Source organism: Bubalus kerabau, chromosome 6, assembly GCF_029407905.1.
Source record: "Bubalus kerabau isolate K-KA32 ecotype Philippines breed swamp buffalo chromosome 6, PCC_UOA_SB_1v2, whole genome shotgun sequence".
Classification (NCBI taxonomy): domain Eukaryota; kingdom Metazoa; phylum Chordata; class Mammalia; order Artiodactyla; family Bovidae; genus Bubalus; species Bubalus kerabau.
The window spans coordinates 42,686,876-42,704,487 of record NC_073629.1 but is presented as its reverse complement, the minus strand read 5'-3'; the positions used below and the strand labels follow the sequence as shown (position 1 = coordinate 42,704,487).

General features: G+C 40.7%; 1 long non-coding RNA gene across 3 annotated transcripts in view; it reads left to right on the top strand.

The window, feature by feature from the left end:
* LOC129655050 (uncharacterized) overlaps window positions 1-17,612 on the top strand; it is a 157,271-nt gene that overhangs the window by 104,662 nt on the left and 34,997 nt on the right. For 2 of the 3 annotated variants that reach the window (XR_008715733.1, XR_008715730.1), the window contains exon 3: window positions 11,034-11,155. This is a non-coding gene — a long non-coding RNA (uncharacterized LOC129655050). Of the gene's footprint in view, window positions 1-11,033; window positions 11,156-12,743; window positions 13,015-17,612 lie in introns of those variants that run through there. The other variant, XR_008715731.1, reaches the window with a different exon arrangement.

Genomic DNA, 17,612 nt, shown 5'->3' with positions numbered 1-17,612 from the left:
AATACACAGATTCAAATATCACAATCCTAAGGATGACAAGTAAAAAGAAATTCATATATCAGAGTGAAGCATATGCAAATATATATATGAAATAGGCCAGGTTTCCTAATATATGTATATAAACAAACACACATGAAAAACACTGCATATCTCTTTAATTTTATAAGGTCATTTTATGCCATGATTCTATGTTACACCAAAATTTGTGTTTGTATTACCACCACAAAACAAATACTTTAATCATCATTAATTTTAAATAGAATTTACTATAGCATTCATGATAAGTCAGATCATTCTCCTGCAACATAATACTCTAATTTCTTGAACTGGATGAGAAAATCAAATCTTTATTGGAGTTAACTTTTCTTCTCTTTAAAGTATCTGGAAATAGTCCTGTAAACTTGTACCATTTAACAGTTTGCAAAGTTCTGCTGCTGCTAATGGAGCCAACTTGTTCACAGCCATTGCTTCATTCTTTTGTGCACAAAAAAGCCTGGAATCAAAATGAGTAAAATTTGTTTAGAAGAACAGGCATTTGCTCTAAATGAAAAGATAAGCTTCACAGAGTCTTGTGTAAATGCACTTTCTTCAGCAGCACATGTTGAGTCATTATTTTCCCACTCAGTCTTAGTTATTTTTGAAACAGAAGCTGAGAATTCTTTAGCAGATATGTGTCTTTGAATGTATTCAGTGATATCCCTATGACCTTCATAGTTGTTGGTAAATGTTGACAAGTTCTGCATGTTACATGGGTATCATTAACTTTCACAGAGATAAATATGTAGCACTCATTTTTTCATTAAACACACTGTCACACACATTTGAACTCATTACTGCTAACAGGGCTTACTGTAAGTTGAAAAGTGATGAAAAATAATAGAACAAACAGCTGTACATGTATAATTCACATGGAGATAATGACAAAGACACTGTAGCAAGTGTGTTCATACTACTCTCCTTATGCCACACGGCAGGATTGCTCATCATCTATTTTCAGGTATACTTGACGTAGATGCAGCCTAGAGTTTTCCATTTTCCACTGACTCTGCTTATGGGCAGCCTATGGCTTTATACATATAATCAGTTCAGTTCAGTTCAGTTGCTCAGTCGTGTCCAACTCTTTGCGACCCCATGAATTGCAGCACGCCAGGCCTCCCTGTCCATGACCAACTCCTGGAGTTCACTCAGATTCATGTCCATCGAGTCGGTGATACCATCCAGCCATCTCATCCTCTGTCGTCCCCTTCTCCTCCTGCCCCCAATCCCTCCCAGCATCAGAGTCTTTGCCAATGCGTCAACTCTTCGCATGAGGTGGCCAAAGTACTGGAGTTTCAGCTTTAGCATCATTCCTTCCAAAGAAATCCCAGGGCTGATGTCCTTCAGAATGGACTGGTTGGATCTCTTTGCAGTCCAAGGGACTCTCAAGAGTCTTCTCCAACAGCACAGTTCAAAAGCATCAATTCTTCAGCGCTCAGCTTTCTTCACAGTCCAACTCTCACACCCATACATGACTACTGGAAAAACCATAGCCTTGACTAGTGGACCTTTGTTGGCAAAGTAATGTCTCTGCTTTTTAATATGCTATCTAGGTTGGTCATAACTTTGCTTCCAAGGAGTAAGCGTCTTCAAATTTCATGGCTGCAATCATCATCTGCAGTGATTTTGGAGCCCCCCCCCCCCAAAATGTCTGCCACTGTTTCCACTGTTTTCCCATCTATTTCCCATGAAGTGATGGGACCAGATGCCATGATCTTTGTTTTCTGAATGTTGAGCTTTAAGCCAAATTTTTCACTCTCCTCTTTCACTTTCGTCAAGAGGTTTTTTAGTCCTCTTCACTTTCTGCGATAAGGGTGGTGTCATCTGCATATGTGAGGTTATTGATATTTCTCCTGGCAATCTTGATTCTAGCTTGTGCTTCTTCCAGCCCAGCGTTTCTCATGATGTACTCTGCATAGAAGTTAAATAAATAGGGTGACAATATACAGCTTTGACGTACTACTTTTCCTATTTGGAACCAGTCTGTTGTTCCATGTCAAGTTCTAACTGTTGCTTCCTGGCCTGCATATAGGTTTCTCAAGAGGCAGATCAGGTGGTCTGGTATCCCCATCTCTTTCAGAATTTTCCACAGTTTATTGTGATCCACACAGGCAAAGGCTTTGGCATAGTCAATAAAGCAGAAATAGATGTTTTTTCTGGAACTCTCTTGCTGTTTTGATGATCCAGCGGATGTTGGTAATTGGATCTCTGGTTCCTCTGCCTTTTCTAAAACCAGCTTGAACATCTGGAAGTTCACGGTTCACGTACTGCTGAACCCTGGCTTGGAGAATTTTGAGCATTACTTTACTAGCGTGTGAGATGAGTGCAATTGTGCGGTAGTTTGAGCATTATTTGGCATTGCCTTGCTTTGGGATTGGAATGAAAACTGACCTTTTCCAGTCCTGTGGCCACTGCTGAGTTTTCCAAATGTGCTGGCATATTGAGTGCAGCACTTTCACAGCATCATCTTTCAAGATTTGAAATAGCTCAACCGGAATTCCATCACCTCCACTAGCTTTGTTTGTAGTGATGCTTTCTAAGGCCCACTTGACTTCACATTCCAGGATGTCTGGCTCTAGGTGAGTGATCATACCATCGTGATTATCTTGGTAGTGAAGATCTTTTTTGTACAGTTCTTCTGTGTATTCCTGCCACCTCTTCTTAATATCTTCTGCTTCTGTTAGGTCCATACCATTTCTGTCCTTTATGGAGCCCATCTTTGCATGAAATGTTCCCTTGGTATCTCTAATTTTCTTGAAGAGATCTCTAGTCTTTCCTATTCTGTTGTTTTCCTCTATTTCTTTGCATTGATCGCTGAAGAAGGCTTTCTTATCTCTTCTTGCTATTCTTTGGAACTCTGCATTCAGATGCTTATATCTTTCCTTTTCTCCTTTGCTTTTCGCGTCTCTTCTTTTCACAGCTATTTGTAAGGCCTTCTCAGACAGCCATTTTGCTTTTTTGCATTTCTTTTCCCTGGGGATGGTCTTGATCCCTGTCTCCTGTATGATGTCACAAACCTCCGTCCATAGTTCAGCAGGCACTCTATCTATCAGATCTAGGGCCTTAAATCTATTTCTCACTTCCACTGTATAATCATAAGGAATTTGATTTAGGTCATACCTGAATGGTCTAGTGGTTTTCCCTACTTTCTTCAATTTAAGTCTGAATTTGGCAATAAGGAGTTCATGATCTGAGCCACAGTCAGCTCCTGGTCTTGTTTTTGTTGACTGTATAGAGCTTCTCCATCTTTAACCCAAATAATATAATCAATCTGATTTCAGTGTTGATCATCTAGTGATGTCCATGTGCAGAATCTTCTCTTGTGTTGTTGAAAGAGGGTGTTTGCTATGACCAGTGCGTTCTCTTGGCAAAACTCTATTAGTCTTTGCCCTGCTTCATTCCGTATTCCAAGGCCAAATTTGCCTGTTACTCCAGGTGTTTCTTGACTTCCTACTTTTGCATTCCAGTCCCCTGTAATGAAAAGGACATCTTTTTTTGGGTGTTAGTTCTAAAAGGTCTTGTAGGTCTTCATAGAACCATTCAACTTCAGCTTCTTCACCATTACTGTTTGGGACACAGATTTGGATTACTGTGATAGGAATGCTTTGCCTTGGAAATGAACAGAGATCATTCTGTTGTTTTGAGATTGCATCCAAGTACTGCATTTTGGACTGTTTTGTTGACCATGATGGCCACTCCATTTCTTCTAAGGGATTCCTTCCTGCAGTAGTAGATATAATGGTCATCGGAGTTAAAGTCACCCATTCCAGTCAGTTCGCTGATTCCTAGAATGTTGATGTTCACTCTTGCCATCTCCTGTTTGACCACTTCCAATTTGCCTTGATTCATGGACCTAACTTTCCAGGTTCCTATGCAATATTTCTCTTTACAGCATCAGACCTTGCTTCTATCACCAGTCACATCCACAACTGGGTATTCTTTTTGCTTTGGCTCCATCCCTTCATTCTTTCTGGAGTTATTTCTGCACTGATCTCCAGTAGCATATTGGGCACCTACTGACCTGGGGAGTTCCTCTTTCAGTATCCTATCATTTGCCTTTTCATACTGTTCATGGGGTTCTCAAGGCAAGAATACTGAAGTGGTTTGTCATTCCCTTCTCCAGTGGAAGGAGAATGATCACATTCTGTCAGACCTCTCCACCATTACCCGCCCATCTTGGGTGGCCCCACAGGGCATGGCTTAGTTTCATTGAGTTAGACAAGGCTGTGGTCCTAGTGTGATTAGATTGGCTAGTTTCTTTATGGTTTCAGTGTGTCTGCCCTCTGATGCCCTCTTGCAACACCTACCATCTTACTTGGGTTTCTCTTACCTTGGATGTGGGGTATCTCGTCATGGCTGCTCCAGCAAAGTGCAGCCGCTGCTCTTTACCTTGGACGAGGGGTATCTCCTCACTGCCGCCCCTCCTGACCTTGAACGTGGAATAGCTCCTCTGGGCCCTTCTGCGCTGGTGCAGCCACCGCTCCTTGGACGTGGGGTAGCTCCTCTCGACCACTGCCCCTGGCCTCGGATGTGGGGTAGCTCCTCTGGGCTGCTCCTACGCCGTCGCAGCCTGGCACTCTTGGCCACCGTCCCTGACCTCAGACGCGGAGTATAGGTACAGCTGCTGCTGCTGCTAAGTCGCTTCAGTCGTGTCTGACTCTGTGCGACCCCATAAATGGCAGCCTACCAGGCTTCCCCGTCCCTGGGATTCTCCAGGCAAGAACACTGGAGTGGGTTCCCATTTCCTTCTCCAATGCATGAAAGTGAAAAGTGAAGGTGAAGTCGCTCAGTCGTGTCCGACTCTTAGCAACCCCACGGACTGCAGCCTACCAGGCTCCTCCATCCATGTGATTTTCCAGGCAAGAGTACTGGAGTGGGGTGCCATAGACACAGGGTTTGGCCTAATTAGCTGATGCCCCAGACTGTTGTCAAGGGCAGTGGCATTCCTGTTTGAATGCAATTGTATTACCAGTAAGCTCCTGTGTGCTTTCCTTGAAAGGAAAATGTTAATTCTGTTGTGTATGAGAAAGACTTGGAAAAAGAGAAATTTCTAGTTGTTCCTCAGCTTTAACAACGTGTTAAGAGTTTATGGCACATGTCTTACATACACAAATGAGACCATGGCAGAAATTGGAAGTACACAGTAGAGCTCCACCAAACCCATAAAACACCATGCGCTACAGGTGTTTACTAGATACTTTTAATCAAATTAAGTATAGAAATTCAATTCTATTTTTGTCTAGCTTTTTATTTTTCCAAGACTGATCATGAAAGTTGATGAAATATGAATAATAATGATCAGGAATTAAAAAAAACAGGACATTATCCCATATCCTGCAGTATGGAATAAAGTATAGTAGAAAACCAAATAAGACATATGCATTTAAAATAAAAAACCAAATGTGAATTAATCATGGATGGTACAATAACATTGTGTGTATAAAACTTAAGAAAATCTATGGATAAATGGTTAGAATTAATAAGCTTAGCAAAGTAACTCTTGAAAACTAATATGCCAAAGTAATTGTATATACTAGCAACAAGCAGAAATTGAAGTTTAAATAAGACACTATAGGATTAAGATATCAAACACCTAGAAATAAGTTTACAGAGAAAACCACAAAACTTTATTAAAATAAAGTAAAAAGACTAACATAGAGAAATAGAAATTGATTATAGACTAGAAGATTCAAATTTGCCAAAATGTCTTTTCTCTAAACTCATCTATGGATTTAATTCGAATCCAATAAAAAAAAAGTGTGTGTGTGGGTGTGTATGTGTGTGTGTGTATAATGTAAAAAGCTGATTCTAAAATTTATATGGAACTACAAAGACTAAAGAAAATAGCCAAGTTAATATGTTTACATAAATTTATACTCTGTGGTATTAACACAAGGGCAGACAGGAAAACTAAAAGAATAGTATTTCTAAGAATGGAACTCTCTTTCTCTCTCTCTCTCTCTCTCTTTATATATATATATATATATATATATATATATATATAAACACACACATATATACACCTATACACACATGCAAGTGTACTCAGTTGCTCAGTCTTGTCCAACTCTTTGTGACCCCATGAACCGTAGCCCTCCAGGCTCCCCTGTCCATGGAATTTCCCAGGCAAGAATACTGGAGTGGGTTTCCATTTCCTACTCCAATTGTGTACATATATTTCCATTCTTAGACACTCTATTCTTATAGTATTCTATACATATGTGTGTACACACACACACACACACACACACATACACACGATTTATGGCCAAGTGACATTGGGGAGCAGTGGAGGAAAGATTAGTATGGTGCTGGGACAACTAATGATGCTGGGACAGTTGGACAACCTTTATTGTAGAAAAAAGAAATTGAACCCCCTGTCACACCTAACACAAAAATCAATTCCAGGTGGATTACAGACTTTCATATTAAAGAAATTAAACTGGTACTAAATAATGAGAATATCTTTGTGAAGCTAGATAGGAAATGATTTTGTAAACAGGGTGCAAAAGGCATTAACTAAAAGAAGACTGATCAAGTTGATTTCATTAAAATTAAGTTCTGTTCATTGACATTCCTTATTAAGAGAGTAAAAGGTAAGTACAAGGACGGGAGAACATATTTGCAACAATTTTAACCAAAATATACAGAATACATAGAGTTGTTACAAATCATTTAAGAAAAAAGGCAATACTGCCAATTCAACAGAAAAATGGGTAAGAGACTTCACAGATGAGGAAATGTAAGTGACCAATGTATATATAAAATGGTGTTCAACCTCATTAAGAATCAGAAAAAGTCCTTTAAAACCTCTGTGAGAAACCATTGCTTACCCACTAGATTGGTAAAAATTTAAAAGTAGGATAATTCCAAGGCAAGAACATGAAGTAATAAAAATTTTCAAAAACTGGTAGCAGTAAACATTGGTCCAAACATTTTAGAAAATGCTTTGACATTATTCAGTGATGTGCAGATGTGCATATCCCGAAATCCCTCTGTCAGAGAGATATGTTCTATTATTGAAATGCATACTTACATGCATTATGGTATGCTTGACAGGAATGTTCAATGTTGCTTGTAATATCCTCAAACGGGATCCTGCCCAAACACACGTTTACATCTTCTAAAATGAACAAACTGTTTGTTCACATAATGGAATGACATTCAGTAGTGAAAATTTTAAAACTACAGCTGTCTGCAACATCACATTGACAAAAGAAACATGATAAAAACAGACAAAAGTGATCCACATAGATTAAGGATTTCTGCTTATGTGGTAAAGCAATGAAACAAAGCAGGGACAAATGATCAAAATAGCCAGGATAGTGGTTACCCTAGGGAAGGCAAGAGTTTGAGATCGGGGAGAAATATGATGGGGAGTTACCCTCCTTGGAGAAGGAATCTGCAACCCACTCCGTATTCATGCCTGGAAAATCCCATGGACCAAGGAGCCTGGTAGGCTACAATCCATGGGGTCGTAAAGAGTCGGACACGACTGAGCGACTTCTGTGTGTGTTTACCCTCCTTGGTCCTCCACAAGGGTCCTTCTGCCCAGTGCGGTGTTGCTTGAACCAAAAGAATGAGACCAAGCAAAGGAAAGCTTTGTTCTCTGATGAAAGAATGGAGAGGGGTGAGCTGCTCTTCCCAGCTGACGGTGGACGAGACTGCATTATAAGGTTCTCAGCAGTGGGGAGGGGAGAGGGTGGAGTTCTCACAGGACCGCACAGAGGGCTGCTTGGGGTTCCAGATCACAGTGCTGGGCTGCAGAGACCCTGCAAACAACGTGCTGCTGCCACCATCTTGAAGAGTGGTGTCACACCCGGAGCTTTTGCAAGTGTCCTCTGAGCTGGGTGTCTGCACTACCAACTCTGCTCTGAAGTGCTGGGTGCAAGGCCCCTGCATGTGGCCCCCAGTGAGTACCTAAAACTAGACAAAGCACAGTGGAAAAGAAAAAAAAAAAGGTTAGATTTTATTTTATTACCCAGATTCTATTTTTATTTTCCAGTCATTATCAACGGGCTTTGTTGGTAACAGCAGCGTCCTCCGATACGGATGATGTTCAGCTATTTGATCTTGATGAGTGTCACACAGGGGCCTATTCTACTGTAATTTGTTAAACTGTACAGTTTCTTATAATTTAGTAAACTGTACAATGTTTTATATGCTCTTCTGTGTGTGCTGTGCTCAGACACTCAGTCATGTCCAACTCTTTGCAACCCCATGGAGTGTAGCCTGCCAGGCTCCTCTGTCCATGGGATTTCCCAGGCAAGAATACTGGAATGCGTTGCCATTTCCTCCTCCAGGGGATCTTTCTACCCAGGGATTGAACCTGCATCTCCTGGATTGGCAGGTGGAGTCTTTACCACTGTACCACCTGGGAAGCCCATACACTCTTCTGCATATCTCATAATTTTAAAATGTGTAAGCATATGAAGAGTATAGAGGGAGTACCAAGACAGGAGGAGTCAGTTCTTTGTAAGGGAGGAAATAGGAAAGGCTTCTTAGGAGGTTTCCCATCAGCTGTGACTAAGACGTGACTCAAGGAGCAGGAGGGTACCCTCAGCATTCAATCCCAGTCACTAACACTTACTCGTTTGTTAGAATGTTTGGAATAGGAAGACTGAAGGTGTTCCTAGGTGAAAGTGACCTGAGCTGAGATCTGAAGAAGGTGCAGGGCTGGGTCATTAAGGTACAGTTGTTAAACAGTGACCTAAGCAGTAGAATCCAGGCAATCCAGGTAAGTCAAAGCATTATATATCATTCTAAGGAGCATCAGGCTTATCCTGAAGGTATTGAGGTGCCTTGAACAATTTTAAGTAGAGAAGTAAGAAAATATCTGTACTTTAGACTGATCTCTCTGGAGCTAATCTGGAAAACAGACAGTAAGGTGAAAACCTAGGATTTGAGGATAAGGCCATCTCACCGGAGGCAGTTACAACACTGAATTGAAGAAAACACATAACTTAGAACTAAGGACTCAGTTTGGTTTCAAATATCTCTCTAGTCCAGATTTTTTCCTGGCAAGTTTCCAGATTACTGCCAACTCACTTTACCTGAACTGTTGTGTCTGTGTGTATGTGTGTGTCTTCTGTTGTGTCTGACTCTTTGCAACCCCATAAACTGTAGTTCACCAAGCTCCTCTGTCCATGGAATTTTCCAGGCAGGAATACTGGAGTGGGGTGCCATTTCCTTACAGACCTATATAAATGTAGTAGGTAATTTAGTAGAGTTTGTGTGAATGAAACAGTATTTATTTCTTCTTTGAATAAGGCACAAGATTTCAAGGAAAATAACCTATAATGCTTTATCAATGATGTGAGATATAATAAGAAAAATACAATGTCAAGAAAGGCCTGACCTAAATTACTATCAATAAGCAAAGGTGAGGTCTTAACATTGTTCTGACAGCTGCCAGTATTTGGAAGCTAGTGATTTGTTTAGTATTTGTCCAAGAGATGGGTTAATGGCAATTTTGTAAATGGTGGCAGGCATCTCAATCAGTCTTCCAGCAGGACAAAACCATCATTTAATAATGTCACTGGTTCAGTTAGGATTGATGTAGGGAGAGTGAGAAATTGAGTCTTCCAAACATTCTATCCATTAAAAAAGAAGAGTTCAAAAAAAGATTCAAGGAGAAGAATTCATGTGTATCTTCAGTTTTAGCTAAACTGGTATATTGAAAAAGTAGAAAAGAGAATGTGGAACAGACGTCCAATGACAAATTCTGATCTTTACCCTACTTGAGAACCATTTACACAAAATTTCATGACAGTGCATGTTTTGGGACTTCCCAGGGGCTTAGTGGTAGAGTCCACCTGCCAATACAGGAGGTACAGGAGACAGAGGTTTAATCCCTGGGTGGGGAAGATCCCCTGGAGGAGGAAATGGCAACCCAGTCCAGTATTCTTGCCTAGGAAATTCCATGGACAGAGGAACCTGGCAGGCTACAGCCATGAGGCCACAAAGAACTGGATGGTACTGAACATGTGCACATGCAGTGTGTTTTAAGTGGGCGTTCTAATATGGTATTTTCTCAGAATAACACATAAAAAACACCAGCATTATTTGTGAAGGCCTAGAGAGCAAGAATCCATGTACAAGCCTTCTGTTGTTCAACTCATCTGGTTAAATTTGGAAAGAATCAAATGTGCTCTTCTTATTTTGAACAAACACAACATTGCTCTCAGATAAAATTACAAGCTAGAACTCTATACAAAGTCACATTGTAATTAAGCTGTTCTAATTGAATACTTTGTCTCTTTTAATAGTTATCCATGCCTTCTGTTTATTAGTAAACATTATCTAATAAAATGCTCTGTTGTTTAGGAAAGTTTGAGCAAAAGGGAAATTGTTTGGGGAAATGAGTAAGCAATGAATAGAATCTGAAATAAAATGTTGTCTCATAGCAGCCAAGCAATTATGTTCCTTCACAGAGTAAGTGCTTAGTATCAATTTTGTTCATGTGGAGGGCATCTCTAGTGATTCAGAGGAGATAGGCAGTTCTTGGTTATTTACAGCTCCCTATAAAACTCTGCAATGAAAAGATTAATGAACAAACAGTTATACATTTAAGGAATTAAATGATTTTGTTTCCACTACTGGTTATGAGATGGTGAGTGAATGGGTTGATACTTGGGCTACTCTGGTTTCTGGCCTAAGGAAGACTACCCTGAGGTCAGTTTCACCACATTCTGCTTAATTGGCCTTTCTGGAAGGGTGATAGCCCAATTGTTGATTATAATGATCTGCTCCCTGAGTTTGCATATCTGAAAAAGTACTTAGTTCTTAAGAGAGTGGTCTCTGCTTCATTCCAAGGGGTCAGACAACCTCACACAAGTCTGGATATGAGTTTTGAAAAGTAAGGAAGTATTAGTATTATTAGTATTATAAATATGAGTTGCTATATATTAGTTATGTATTGCTATGTAACAAGTTACCCCCAAATTTGGTGGCTTACAGCAACAAGCATTTATCATCTCCCCATTTCTGTGAGTTAGAAATCTGGTGTGGCTGAGCTGAGTGCCTTTGGCTCCGGGTCTCTCATAAGGCTGAAATCAAGGTGGGCAGTGCTGCATCATCTCAAGGCTAAACCAGAAGTGGATCTTCCGAGCTCAATCAGGTGGGTGTTGGATGGAAGATCTGAGTTCCTTGCCAAATGAGACTGTCTGTAGGACAGCTCACACCGTGGCCGCTGGTTTTCTTCAGAGTGAATGTGCAGGATTGGGAGGGAGGGCAACTTAAGATGGAAGGCACCATCTCTTTGTAACCCCATCCAAGAAGTGACCTCCAATTACTAGTGCTGGATCCTACTTGTTAGAAACCAGTCCCAGGTCCAGTCCACACTCACGGGAGGGGACTTCGCAGGGCATGGATGCTAGGAGGCAGGGAGCACTGGGACCATCTCAGAGGGTGCCAGCTGCAAACTGGGAAGACCTGGCAAGTGTGAGTTCTTCTCTGAGACCCCTCTTAGTCAAATTCCTGCAACCAAGAACCTTAATATTCTTTCTTATTTGGGAACCCTGTCCTGAATCTCCCAATTTCACCACTTTCATGGACTTTTTTCCTGGAAAACTTTTCCTAAGTATTTGCTCTGTAAAGTCATTAGCCATGGCCTGTGTATGTATTTTCATCCTAAAGAAAATCAGTCCTGAATATTCATTGGAAGGATTGATGCTGAAGCTGAAACTCCAATACTTTGGCCACCTGATGTGAAGAGCTAACTCATTGGAAAAGATCCTGATGCCGGGAAAGATTGAAGGTGGGAGGAGAAGGGGATGACAGAGGATTAGACGGTTGGATGGCATTACTGACTCAATGGATATGAGTTTGAGTAAACTCTGGGAGTTGGTGATGGACAGGGAGGCCTGATATGCTGCAGCCCATGGGGTCTCAAAGAGTTGGACATGACTGAGTGACTGAACTGAACTGTGGTATGATCTCAGAGATGGGTATACTAGTTACAGCCTATGTTCTTTTGACTTAGCAATTTTGAGGATTAGAAAAATTTTATTTTATTTTTTTTTCTTTTCTTTTATTTTTAAACTTTACATAATTGTATTAATTTTGCCAAATATCAAAATGAACCCTCCACAGGTATACATGTGTTCCCCATCCTGAACCCTCCTCCCTCCTCCCTCCCCATTCCATCCCTCTGGGTCGTCCCAGTGCACCAGCCCCAAGCATCCAGTATTGTGCATCGAACCTGGACTGGCAACTCGTTTCATACATGATATTTTACATGTTTCAATGCCATTCTCCCAAATCTTCCCACCCTCTCCCTCTCTCACAGAGTCCATAAGACTGTTCTATACATCAGTGTCTCTTTTGCTGTCTCGTACACAGGGTTATTGTTACCATCCTTCTAAATTCCATATATATGCGTTAGTATACTGTATTGGTGTTTTTCTTCCTGGCTTACTTCACTCTGTATAATAGGCTCCAGTTTCATCCACCTCATTAGAACTGATTCAAATGTATTCTTTTTAATGGCTGAGTAATACTCCATTGTGTATATGTACCACAGCTTTCTTATCCATTCATCTGCTGATGGACATCTAGGTTGCTTCCATGTCCTGGCTATTATAAACAGTGCTGCGATGAACACTGGGGTACACGTGTCTCTTTCCCTTCTGGTTTCCTCAGAGGATTAGAAAAATTTTAGAATCACTTTAGAATGTTTATATATTTATCATCAATTTTAAATATAGGAGATGCAGAATCTGGTTAAGACTCCAGCCAAAGAATTTTGAAGACTTCTGGCATACTTGACTTCTAGGCAAAAGTCATCGTCCTTCAGCCACAACTTCCTTTTGTTCTTGAAACCTGCTTCTGGCACAGGAAGAGGAAAAATGTCCTGTACTTGCTATCTCTCAGGCTGTTATATTTTTCTGATAAATGTCAGGCTGCATTCACTTGTGAACATTTCCCTCATTAGGTTCAGATAATTAATTGCTGAGTCTTGCTGCTTTCTTTTGAGAAAGGGGCAGTATATAAAACACATTTTGTAATAAAAATATGTCTGCTGCATATGCTTTAAGAATAAATGCTCAATTTCAGAACTGCAGTTGGGAATGTGTTTTAAGTTTGTCTACTCTCTTATGAACAGAGCAGGGTCAACAGTTTAATTAGTTCAGCGTTTATCAAGCACCAAGTGCTGCTAAACGTGGTGCCAGGGCCTGGGAGGATGAGGATGAGTTATATACATTCTTGTCCTTGCAGAGTTCTCAGTCTGTTGGGAGGAACAGTCAGGTAAACCAGTAATAATGATGTAATGGCTCAGACAGTAGAGAGTCTGCCTGTAATGCAGGAGACCCAGGTTTAATCCCTGGGTCTGGAAGATCCCCTGGAGTAGGGTGTGACAACCTTCTCCAGCATTCTTGCTTGGAAAATTCCATGGTTAGAGAAGCCTGGCAGGCTACAGTCCATGGGGTCACAAAGAGTCAGATACGACTGAGCAACTAGCACTTCTTTTTTCACTGGGGTAAAACAGAGCTGCCTATGAAGAGCAAAGAGGGCACTGAGAAGGGGGCATCTAACTCTGCCTGGGAATTTGTATTCTACAGCGTCCCTTAGAACATAGACATCAGAAGGTGTGATGTGTTCAGGAGGAGAAGCAAGCATACTTGTAGACTGTGCAATATTTTTTCAGCTAGGAAAAACAGGAAAAAGAGAATTATGTCTTGGCTGAATTTTAAAGTTTTATTTTTTTTAACAATTGCTAAATTATTATCTTTAGAAAGTGGAAAATAGCTTAATTTTACTAAGGTAATTCTCCGAAACTAGCTTCTAAATGTCAAATTGACTCTGCTAATAAACTATTGAGCCAGGAAGTCCTTTCACCTGGAGATGCTTCGTTTACATCTCTGGAAGTGGTCCTGAAAGAATAGAGGGTATGTGTTAGGAATACTTGGTGCTTAGCAGCATATACAGTGATGTCAGCTTACAATTTCATACATTCATTTATGCCTATAAGGTTGCTTGGACTGTAATAAAAATACCAGCAATGCTAGTGTGTTAGTTTTCTAGAGCTGCCCTACAAAGTATCATAATCTGTGTGGCTTAAAACGAGACGTCAGCAGAGCCATGCTTCTGAGCCGTGCTCAGTGGTTCTAGTGGAGAACTCTTCCTTGCTTCTTCCAGCTTCTGGTGGCCCCGGATATTTCTTGGTTTGTAGTAGCATCACTCTAATGTCTGCCTCCATCTTTTCATGGCCTTTTCCCTGGGTCTCTCTGATGCTCTCCTCTTGTTAAAATGACACTAGTCACTGAATGTAGGGCCCACTCTAAATCCAGAATGACTTCATCTTAAAGTCAATTAACTAATTTTATATCTGCAAAGACCTTATTCCAAACTAAGTTCACATTCTAGGTTCCAGGTGGACATGAATTGTGAGGAACACCATCCAACTCACTATAGTTAGATTTACAGAAACAGAAAAAGATGACTGCAGATCAAGGATAAAAGCTTTATACTTCCCATTTGAAAAAGAGACATGTTTTGTATTATTTTTATATCTGGTGGCAGAAAGAAAAAGAAGTGAAGAAAGAGTAGACTTTAAGAGTAGTTAGGTAAGATATGATAGAGATAAGGATGTTTAACATGTAGAAAAATATGAAGAGCTTAGGACCAGAATATAAAGCAGGAAGTGTATGAGTGATAGCCTAACTTTCTCAAAGCTGTTCATTGAAAAATGGTTATAAATATTTAGATTGGAGGTCAGCAACTTGATTCAAAATAGGTAAGTTATTATACTGAGGGTAGGATGGTAAGAGCCACTGAAAAGTCCTAAACCACTGAAACTCTTAAGTATTGACTTGGCAGTTTGAGAGTCTGTCCATTTTTTCTAAGATACAAGTCTGAAGTCCATCAGTGGAGTCTCATTTATCCCAATGTTTAATTAAATGAATTGAATCAATAATTATTTGTTGAAAATATACTTGCAAGGGAAGATGCTATATTGTACATAAAAAAATACAACACTCAGCCGTTTCTTTGAGTAGCTTAGTTGGGAAGACAATCTAAATACATGTGAAAAGATAAAACAGTATAAGTAGTAAATGACTGTGTAAGGGCCTCATAGCAAATGAGAGGAGTGACAGCTGCCACAGGTATTTTGAGTAAAAAGGTGTTTAATGCAGGGACTAAGAGGTTTATAGAAATGTTGAAAGGGCTGGAGCGCTGGCTTTTAGGAGACCTGGAAGTGCAGGCAGCACAGGGAATCTGCTGTTGATGAGCTTAGCTCTCTGTAACACTGGAGAGGCTGATTCTCAGGAGATCCTCTCAATTCTATGGAGAGTTGTTGTGCTGCAGAAAATAATCAGGTAAACTCAATCAAAGTACAGTGAGATAAGTGACGTGATACAGTGATGTGTGTGTGTGTGTGTGCTCAGTTGCTCAGTTATGTCTGACTCTTTGCCACTCCATGGACTGTAGCCTGCCAGGCTCCTCTGACTGTGGGATTTCCCAGGCAAGAATACTGAAGTGGGTTGCCACTTCCTATTCCAGGGGTTATTCCAGACCTGAGGATTGAATCTGCATATCTTGCATCTCCTACTTTGGCAGGCAGATTCTTGATCTTAGCTGAAAAACCAAGAAGAGATGGCAGATGGATTCTTTACCACTGTACCACCTGGGAAGCCCTGTAGAGGCATGTACAGAGCACAAAATGGGCACAGAGAAAGGCATGTCCCTGGTCAAACCTCACATTTGCCATCTGAGAGAGCCCACTCACCTACTTTCAGATGTTGCTGGAGAGTATCAACCTGTTCACTCCTACCTTCTGATGCAGCCCCTTATTGGTAGAATTCAGTGAGCCTGTTAAAAAGAACCTGGAAGAGTAATTCCCTGCATTTATCCCTTCAGATCATGAGAGGGCTTAGAGGGCAGTGGGGTTTCTGAGAATCAGCAGACACTCTTCTGCAGTGGCCAAAACAAGCAACTGAAAGAGGGATATAACGTGGGTCTTGAAGAGAAGTGAGATTTAGATAAGAAGGAAGAAGGAAGGTGAATATTCCAGGTGGAGCTATGGCTTAGGATATTTCTAAGGATATGTGCAGGGTGCATGGCTTGTGGCAAATTGAAGTCATGTGGAAAGTCAGTAACAGATAAACTTATAAAGATAGGTTGGGTCAGATTATGGAAAGTTCAGTGCTGAGTTGAAGGAATGGGAACAGATTTCAGGCTAGGGGGTCCTAACTTGTGGGCCTGAGGCCCCTGAGGACCCTGGAGTTATCAGTGTAAGATCCATGTGAATACCATGCACAGCCTTTATGTGGAACAGATATATGTGTCCCATGTATATGAGCTACTATTTGTACTGACTACAGGTCATGTGACTTAGTAAAATATGGGTTAATTGTATATATCTAAATTTATTACAGCATTTGATCATCTATTTTTAATTAAAGTGTTCTAGTAATAAGACTCCTATCACATATTGATCTGTACAATATTGTCGATATTGTAAAGAGATTTTCACACTTGTTTAGGATTACTACTCTAAGGCAATATGAGTTCTTTGAAGGCTTTTGAGCAGCATAAAGACAAAGTGAAACGATGGTTTAGGGAAATCGATCTGATAGGGCTCTGTAGATTTGAAAGTGGAGACTAAAGGCACTAAACCAATAAGAAACCTCTTGTGGACATTAAGTTTGAGAAAACCAGTGAGCTGTGAATAAGCAATTCCTAAAGCATGATGTGATGTATGACAGTGAGCACAAATAAAGAGTTGTGCACCAACTATGAATTTATTGCCTCTCGGCTGCAAATTCACACTCTGACGCCAGCTCTCTGAGGGTAGAGCTGGGCTCTGTTTGCCAGCTGGAAAGTTGTTAAGATTTGTCAGTGAAGGGTGCTATAAGGACAATGCAGGAAGGACTTTCTTTTACCGGACCCAGTGCACACCTCTCTCCGGGCTCCTGCAGCACACATGGCTTCTCCAAGGTCTGACTTTGGATGCAACTTCTCCAGCATCCAATTCTGGCAGCATCAGTGCAGCTTTTCCTGGCACCCTTTCAGGTGGCTTTGCGGCAGAGCCACTAATGAAGGACAACCTTGTGGGTAGCTTCCTCCAGGATCTCAGAGGGTCACTTTCTAGCAGGTTCTGCTGGTGTAGGACCTCGGCAACTTCTCTACCAACCAGTGAAGCACAGCTGCTCCCTCTCCAGTGAAAGAGTGGATCAGCTCTGCTGGGGGAGACTCTTCTGTGGGGCAACAGCTCAGCCCTAAGGGGAGTGGTTGCTCCTTTATCTGTAATTTCTACATTCTTTGGTATTTTCCTTGCTTCTCACTAGCTAATCCCTCATTAAATTTAATAAATATTCATATTAAACATTCCCCATATATTCCTGTATAATCTTTGTTTTCTGATAGAACACTACTGATATAAACAGTATCTAATTTTGATGGATATTCATAATTAAGCAACATTTTCCACATATCTCTTTATTTGAAGTTTGTGTGCTGCAGTCCAATAGAGTCATATTACCCATGCTGCTGCTTTTTTTTTTTTTTTTTTTTTTTGCTGCTGGGGAGCAGTAAAAGCAACATCATATAAGCATTTTGAAGGCTGCAAACAT